General features: G+C 36.8%; 1 long non-coding RNA gene across 1 annotated transcript; it reads right to left on the reverse strand.

Annotated features, from left to right (window-relative positions):
* Positions 1-454: 454 nt before the first annotated feature.
* On the reverse strand, positions 455-8,635 carry LOC112092236. Its single transcript, XR_002902494.1, has 4 exons — positions 8,598-8,635; positions 8,190-8,298; positions 7,494-7,572; positions 455-645 (listed from the first exon to the last, which is right to left on the reverse strand). It is a non-coding gene; the product is annotated as an uncharacterized LOC112092236 (long non-coding RNA).
* Between the last annotated feature and the right edge of the window lie 365 nt (positions 8,636-9,000).

Genomic DNA, 9,000 nt, shown 5'->3' on the forward strand with positions numbered 1-9,000 from the left:
TTATTACTCGAGTTTCACACTCGAGTTTTGGTTGATGAACGCAAAACTCAGCCCAAATTTCAATTCGAGTGGGCTGTACTCGAGTGGGGGGGGTACCATCCAAAATCTTCAAACAATAAATAAAATAAAGGAAAACGATGGTAACACGATAAAGCAGCAAACTTAAGAAGCAAAATTCAATTGAACCAAAAACACATACAAAAGGTTACTATCCCATCAAATTCCAAATCAATCAGAATCATCGAGCTCTTAATAAAGTTTAAGGCTGAATTTCATAAACAATTTCACAATTAACCACCAGATTTTAAGAAATAATAAGAACAAGAGAAACTTGTTGATGAACAGTACAAAGAACTATGGTCTATAGGATGATGCTAGGAATCATGAAGAAAAGTAACATGAAAGAAAAATAAGAGAAAGAGACGAAAACATTCTCATACATTCCATTTTCCCACTTTTCCATCATTGCTTACCCCAAAAACTCTCAGCAACCAATGGTGTTCAAGAAAAAAGACAGAAAAACATTACAGCCAAAGTTCTCCTTACAACTTCGCTTTTCTTGTTGTATTTTAAGCTTTTCTTATATTCGAATATCCCTTAAGCCAACCACTTTGGGTGTGCTACTTCAAGCCTCGTCTCAGATTGCTGCAAAACTAAGAAAGCAATATAAGAAACATTCATAAAGTAGATCTATATCTGTAACACCTCGAGAAATTAAACAAGATTAATTAAGATAATGAAGATTTATTAATGTGCCTAATCTGATCTAATTAAATAATTATGTTTATTAAATGTTTCTGACGTGTAAATTTAAATAATTCTAACGTATTTAAATATTTTCAGTAATTATATTTTTATACCAGAAGTGTGTGTAGAGATATTTTCTGGACTGTCTTTTAAATATTTTGACACCTGTCTTTTTCTTTTTCTTATCTTTTTCCTTTTTCTTTCCTTTTCTTTTTCTTTCTTTCCTTTTTCTTCCCGTGCAACTCTCCCTCTCGCTGTCGTTCTCTCTCTCTCTCTCACTCTCTCTCTCTCTCTCTCTCTCTCTCTCGTTCTTCTCACACGCTCACTCTCTCTCTCTCTCTCTCTCTCTCTTGTTCTTCTCACACGCTCACTCTCTCTCTCTCTCTTCAAATTTGTCACCGTTTCCTCTGAATTTCAAACCAAAGAAGAATTTCAAGAAGTTTTCAACATCAAGAGAATGATTTGAGGTAAGATTTCTGAAAAACTTCTCTTGAATCTCAGATTTCTAGGTTAGAAAACTTATTTTGGTTTGAAATGGATTTTGAGTAAAATCATGGTAGAAATTGGGGATCTTTGATTCTATGAACTTGATTTAGTAACTAGAACTTGGATTTGGTTGTTTCCCCTTGAAATGTTTCGGATTTGAACTTGAAATTGCAGGTTTTTGGGCTTGATTCGGCAAGTTTTCTCGCACTTCAGTTCCCCACCGGTCTACCTATGCGGTCGACCGGATTGCACACCACCGGTCGACTGGTGGTGTTGCACATCTCTGTCACTCTCTCTCTCTCTCTCTCTCGTTCTTCTCACACACTCACTCTTTCTCTCTCTTCAAATTTGTCACCGTTTCCTCTGAATTTCAAACCAAAGAAGAATTTCAAGAATTTTTCAACATCAAGAGAATGATTTGAGGTCAGATTTCTGAAAAACTTCTCTTGAATCTCATATTTCTAGGTTAGAAAACTTATTTTGGTTCGAAATGGATTTTGAGTAAAATCATGATAGAAATTGGGGATCTTTGATTCTATGGACTTGATTTAGTAACTAGAACCTGGATTTGGTTGTTTCCCCTTGAAATGTTTCGGATTTGAACTTGAAATTGCAGGTTTTTGGGCTGATTCGGTGAGTTTTCTCGCACTTCAGTTCCCCACCGGTCTACCTATGCGGTTGACCGGATTGCACACCACTGGTCGACCAGTGCTGTTGGACATCTCTGTCACCAGTCGACCGGTGTACACAGGGTTTGACCCTGTTTTGTTCAAAAATACTGTTTTGACCTCAGTTTTCAAAGATAACCCAAATTAGCTTCATTTGGGGACCTAAAATAGATAGATTAGCATCTTTAATCCATGTTTTGGAATCAAAACCCTTGGAATGATGATTTGAACCATAAAATGAATTATAAAACTTGGAATTGGATTAAGGCGCACTAATAGGAAATCAAAGTGTATAATTGAGATTGAATTGCTTTAGGAATGAGAGTTTGCTCCTAACGTGTTATTTATGGTGAATGCTAGCTGAGGACTCGGATTGAGGGGCTTTGAGGAAGCGAAAGTCAGAATAGTGCAACGCTAGCCACAAGTTTGGTACTTACGATGTAGGATTTCTTACCCCTTTCTTTATTAGCTTGATTTTAAAAGAGTTTTGGCCTTGCAAATATTTTAAAGAAATGGCATGTTTGCGAAAGAAAAATATTTTCAAAACAATAGCTTGATTTTAGCTATTAGAATTACAATGAACTATGTCAGAAACTTTAATGAATCATTTCTAAAGATAAGAGATCTTGCGAATCAGTAAACCGACTAATGGCCTAGATAGGATATGGAGAGTGTATCTTTAGGGGCAGAACCCGAAACCCGGACCGGACCACTACGGTGGTATTAAGGCTTGTGCTTGTGGTTGTGTAAGTAATTTATCAGAGGATAAATTACTTGCTGATGCCTGTAATACGGAATTTTCAGTTTATATTCCTTTCAAAAAAAGGATGTGAGGTTCCGGCTATTGTGTTAGAACTGAATGTCTACATTTATTTATTTATTTTTCTATTTACTCGTTCATTCATTTAATTACTTGTTTATAAAGCTTATTTCAAATTACATCCTACTGGGCCTTTCGCTCATGTTTTCTTTGTCTTATAAATATTAAACCCCTCCAAGGCGACGCGAGGAGTAGTGCGGAGTAGGTTAGTTAGTTGCTACCATCCGATTAAGAGAGGATTGTGTTCATCCTCCTTGTGCATAAATGTAAGAATTGTAAATTCTTTAAACTCTGAACTTTGGATTTCTAGACTGTGGTTGATGTCTGTAATGTTATTTACATGTTCATGTATGTACAATACTATAGATCCTGTGGATGAAGCCCTGAACGATGTCAAAGGCTTAGTTATAAACCTCTTGAAATCAGAAAGTGCGGAAGACCCCGTAACTTTCTTGTAGTTTATTTTTAGCTAAATAGTGGGGCTCGTTCAGAGATTTCTAATATTTTTACTTTTGATTTTGATTATTATGATTCTCAATGTTTAATAATCTTCTTAATCACGTTTAACTCATAGACGAGCCTCCACGTCACTAACCCTGGATTCGGTTGTCCTTGTGGTTGATGGAAAAAGATGGCTAGACTACTTGACAAGAGAAGCTGTACCACCTGAGGTTGGAACTTCGGCCTACAAAAAGTGGAAATCTGAATATTCCATGGTGAAGGCATGGCTGTTGAACTCGATGGAACTAGCAATCAGCCGTGTTTACCTCTACTACAAAACAACAAATGCAATTTGGGAGATGGTAGAAGCGATGTACTCTGACTTAGGAAATTCAGCCCAGATTTTGGAATTGAAATCTGCCCTAAGAGAAAAGAGGCAAGGTAATCTAAGTGTAACAGAGTATTATAACGAATTACAAGTCTTATGGTAGGAATTAGATCTATGTCAGGATTTCAATTAGAGCTGCTCTACGGATAGTGCTAAATTCAAGAAGTCGCTTGACAAAGAACGAGTATTTGATTTCTTACTCGGTCTTAATAAGGATTTGGATGAAGTCTGAGGTCATGTGCTTGGTTTCAAACCATTCCCTGAAATTAAAGAACTATTCCCTGAAGTGAGACGTGAAAAAGCTCGGAAGAGAGTAATGCTTGGGAAAAAGAAGATCAACCCTACACCCACTACTGAACCGCCACACTAAGAATCAGCTTTAGTTGTCAAAAAAAAATTTCAGACCTGGTTGAGGGAACCGAAATCAAAAGAGGAGTGATAGACCTTGGTGTGATCGCTGCCAGTGTCATGGACACACCAAAGACACATGCTGGGAAATCCATGGAAAACCACTGGACTGGAAGCCAGCATGTTAACGCTGGCGCCAACAGAATTCAGGAGAAAGCTGAGGCTTCACAGCCTTATCTGGAGAAGGAGAAAAAATTCCAGAACCCAATTCTGGTTCGACATTTAGCAGGGAATAATTGGAACAACTTGAGTTTATCCTGTCCCGGCTTCCATCCTCAACTTCATCATCCTCAGGTCCGACAGCAGTAGTTACACAAAAGTGTAATTTTCTTTCTGCCCTAACAACTAAAACTACTAACAAAGTTTGTTGGATTGTTGACTCGGGAGCCTCAGACCATATGACAAACAGTAGGAGCATTTTTTCAAGTTTTGAACCATGTGATAATGATTTGAAAATTAAAATTGCGGATGGCTATTTGGCACCAGTAATAGGAAAAGGGACAGTGAGAATTTCTGATCATATAACTTTACACTCTGTGTTGTATATACCAACCATTGCCTGCAATCTTTTATCAGTTACAAAGTTAACAAAAGATATGAACTGTTCTTTGTGTGAGTTTTAGGATTTACTTTTGGGGAAGACGATTGGCAGTGCTGAGAAGTGTGATGGGCTATATCTATTTGAAGGTTCTCGGCTTGCAAAGAATAAACAAGTTTAGGCTTTGAGTTGTGATTTTGTCTCTACTTCTAGTGAAATTATGTTATGGCATAATAGGTTAGGCCATCCTAGTTTTTTATATCTGAAAAAGTTGTTTCCCTCATTATTTGTCAATAAAGATGGTCACTCATTTGCCTGTGAAATATGTCAATTTGCTAAACATACTCGTGTTCCCTATCCTTTGCAACCTTATAAAATTTTTAAACCTTTCTCACTTATTCATAGTGATATTTGGGGTCCTTAAAGAATAAATAATATATCGGGTGCACGTTGGTTCATAACTTTTATTGATGATCATACACGAGTCCGTTGGGTATTTCTCCTAAAAGAAAAATCAAATGTTGCCAATATTTTTCAAAACTTCCATAAAATGGTGGAAACATAGTTTCAGACAAAAATTCAAATTCTTCTTACAGATAATGGGCGAGAGTATTTTAATAATACTTTGGGTCCATATCTAGCAGAGAATGGAATATTCCATCAAAGCTCTTGTGTCGATACCCTCCAACAAAATGGTGTCGCTGAACGTAAAAACAGACACTTACTCGAAATGGCTCATGCACTCTTGTTTGCTAACAATGTTCCTAAGGTTTTTTGGGGGGAAGTCGTTCTTACATCCTGCTATCTTATTAACCATCTTCCGTTTTGAGTACTTCAGTACCAAACACCATTGTCTATCCCTCGTAAGTCTTATCCCCAAATTCGTCTACTTCATGATCTTCCACTCAAAACATTCGGATGTACTGCATTTGTACACTCGAATTCACCTCAACATAGCAAACTTGATCCTAGAGCCATTAAGTGTATTTTCTTAGGCTACTCTCCAAGTCAGAAAGGCTTTAAATGCTACTGTCCTGTCACAAAAAAGGTATACGTATCCATGGATGTCTCATTCTTTGAAAATCAAGCTTACTACAAACCTACCCTTCAGGGGGAGAATGTGAGACATGCATGGCAGCTTTGGGATTTCTCCATTCAATCCGAAACAGAGTCAGAGTCCCCTAGTTTACCTTCTAAGAGTCCAGTGTTACCTATTATGTTGTCTAATGATCTGGGAACAGGGGGAGAATCACATGTGCGAAGCAGCACACAAGAACTTCGTGTTTATTCTAAGTGAGTTAGGCAATCTCGAAATCAACATAAGCCTATTACAACTTCAAAGCACTATCAAGAGCCTGAACCGGAGGTAAACACACAACAGAATAAAGCAGGTATTGTTGTTGAAGAATCTAACGAGAAGGAGGTTCAGACAGTAGAGGAAGAACTGCCAGCTAGTGATCTTGATGTTCCTATTGCACTTCGAAAAGGCACTCGGAACTATACCCAACATCCGTTGTATAACTTCATGTCCTTTAAACATTTGTCACCTACTTTTCGAGCTGTAACCGAGAAGATTTCTGCTGAGGAGGTTCCTGGAAGTATACATGAGGCACTTGAAAAGCCACAGTGGAGGAAGGCACTTTTGGAAGAAATGAAAGCTTTGAAAAAGAATGGTATGTGGGCGATTGTAGATCTACCCAGAGGAAAATGCCCAGTGGGTTGTAAATGGGTCTTCACAGTAAAATACAACTCAAATGGATCAGTGGAAAGATATAAAGCTTGGTTAGTAGCTAAAAGTTTTACACAAACCTTTGGAGTGGATTATAATGAGACCTTTGCCCCAGTTGCTAAACTTAACACAATCAGGATACTACTCTCGTTGGCAGCTAATCTAGACTGGCCTCTATACTAGATGGATGTAAAAAATGCATTCCTTAATGGAACACTTGAAGAAGAACTATATATGGATTTACCGCCTGGGTTTGAAAGGGAACTTGGAGGCAATATGGTGTGCAGATTGTTGAAGAACACCTAGTTGCCGTGTATCGGCTTCTGAGATACCTCAAAATGACACCAGGGAAAGGTCTGTTCTTTGGAAAAACTAATCAAAGGCATATTGAAGCTTTTACAGATGCTGATTGGGCAGGTTCAGTCGAAGATAGTCGGTCAACTTCTGGCTATTGTACTATGGTCTGGGGAAATCTTGTTACTTGGAGAAGTAAGAAACAGAGTGTTGTTGCTCGCAGTAGCGCTGAAGCTAAGTTCAAAGCACTAGCATATGGAATTTGCGAGACAATTTGGATCAGAAGAGTTCTGGAAGAATTGCAAGCCGAACACAAGACTCCTCTAAGGTGTACTGTGACAATCAAGCAGCCTTGTGTATAGCTCAGGATCCTGTTCACCATGATCGTACCAAACATGTGGAAATTGACAAACACTTTATTAAGGAGAAGATTGATGAGGGAGTGGTAGAACTTTCATATGTGCCTTCGTCTCAACAAGTTACGGATGTTCTGACAAAAGGATTACCAAGACAAAGTTTTGAAGCTCTAGTAGACAAGCTGGGAATGATCAACATATTCACCACCTTGAGGGGGAGTGTAGGATATCCGTGTGATTCCATGGGGATATCCGAGTGATTTCCATGGATTTTGTGTCTCAATTTAGTATTTTGATTGTATGTTTATTTCCTAATTTCTTTGAAGTATTTTTTATGGTTTCTAGGAGAATAAACATGGTAATAAGAAATTACTATATTTGTACTTTTTGTTCTCTCTATTTAAAGAGAGCCTTCACTGTAAACCAAATTAAGGAAATAAGAAATCATTTCCTCTGAAAATCATTAAAAGTAATAAGCACTCTAAATCTAAACGTAAAACCAACAGTAAAAAGCCATAGCTAACAGCTATCACATGTCAGAGTAATGGCTGAAATTGAAGTAGACAAAAAAGCAGAGACAATACAATAACAAAGTTATCAACCGTAGAAAAGGCTAACCTTGTGATAGAGGGCATTGTTGCAACCGTTTCTGTAGACAAGTCAAAGAACCCAACAAAGCAAGGGATATGCTTAACATCTGATAGAAAAAGAAAGCAAAAATTAATAATGAGGCTATGGCTAACTCACCCCAAATTGAAGTAATATAGCGAATACAAAAGTATTTTCATACAGTTATGAACTCTCAAACTTGATATTGTGTCTAAACAGGAAGAGAGTAGTTTACAAGACATGCATTTGCCTCCCAACTGATCAACACATAATTGTTAATGGAGACTATTTAAAACACACAACCAGATCTATTATCTCTTCTTCCTTTCGATAATGCTACTTTTCTTTTTTACACTCCAGTAAAAGATTTAAGCTAATGTGTATCAAAATTACATTTAACAATTCTTCGCTAATTGGTTGAGTTTTTTTTTTCCTTTAAGAATTTTGAGCTTGTATCTTCTTGGATAGAGAGATTTTGTTCACCATGGAACCCCATCTCAATGTTGGCAACCTTCTATATAGGTGCTCAACTTGTAATATCAAATTTCATGTCAACTTTAAAACTAACTCAAATAAAAGAGCATAAAGCTGCAAGGACCAGAATAAATGACTGATCGTGAAAGCTACAAACCCAAACATTGCAGTACAATCATACAATAACCATAATACAAATAATCTAAGTCAATCATAAGAATCAAAGCTTACAACGTAAATGTTCTTGATAGCTCCTCAGTTAGAAATTGTCTGCCTAAAGCAACAAGACCCTGCCTTTCATTATTTCTCATCAATATAAAGGATACTTGAAGCAAGATCACTGCCATTTAGTTCAGTTCAAAATAGTTCAGTTCAAAATAATCACCCATACCACTGATGAGTAAAGTTAATAATCAGCCTAAATTTTCTATTAATTATCCGAGAAAAAAAAAAAAAAAAAAGCAATCAGGATAATTTTTAGCCAAATACTTAGATTTTTCTTCATGAATTTGTATAATCAGCCAAAAAAATCTTCCAGAAGCAATAAAAGGGACAAACCCAGAACATCAACAATCAAAATAAATTTTGAATCAGATATCAAGAGAAAAAGAAATTTAAAAAAAAAAAAAAAGAACTTACAGGATCTCAAAGTTAAAACCAGACCTTTACTGCCTGCCCGTAACCAAAAGAATAGTGGCCAGTGCTTTTATTATTCTCCCGAGGAAGGCCACCGATTTGTCGTTGAAGATCAATTGACTAATTTGGTTGCACAATACTAGTTAAAAACAACACGTGCAAGGCACATACAGTTGTATTCATTAGGATGTTTAAATTTATTTTTAGTTAAATGTAGTTAAATAGATAGAATTAATGAAATAATAAATGAGGCAATTGTTTTATAGTACTTTTTTGCACTCAAATGAAACCATTTCTTCCCTAATCATTTTGTTTAGGCAAGACCGTTGAATGATGATCTAATGGTTGTTAGGGATTTAATCTCATAGAGGTTTCAACCTTCTTTGGCGCCGGTGATGCTTCTAAT

Source organism: Morus notabilis, unplaced genomic scaffold (genome assembly GCF_000414095.1).
Source record: "Morus notabilis unplaced genomic scaffold, ASM41409v2 Scaffold525, whole genome shotgun sequence".
NCBI lineage: Eukaryota > Viridiplantae > Streptophyta > Magnoliopsida > Rosales > Moraceae > Morus > Morus notabilis.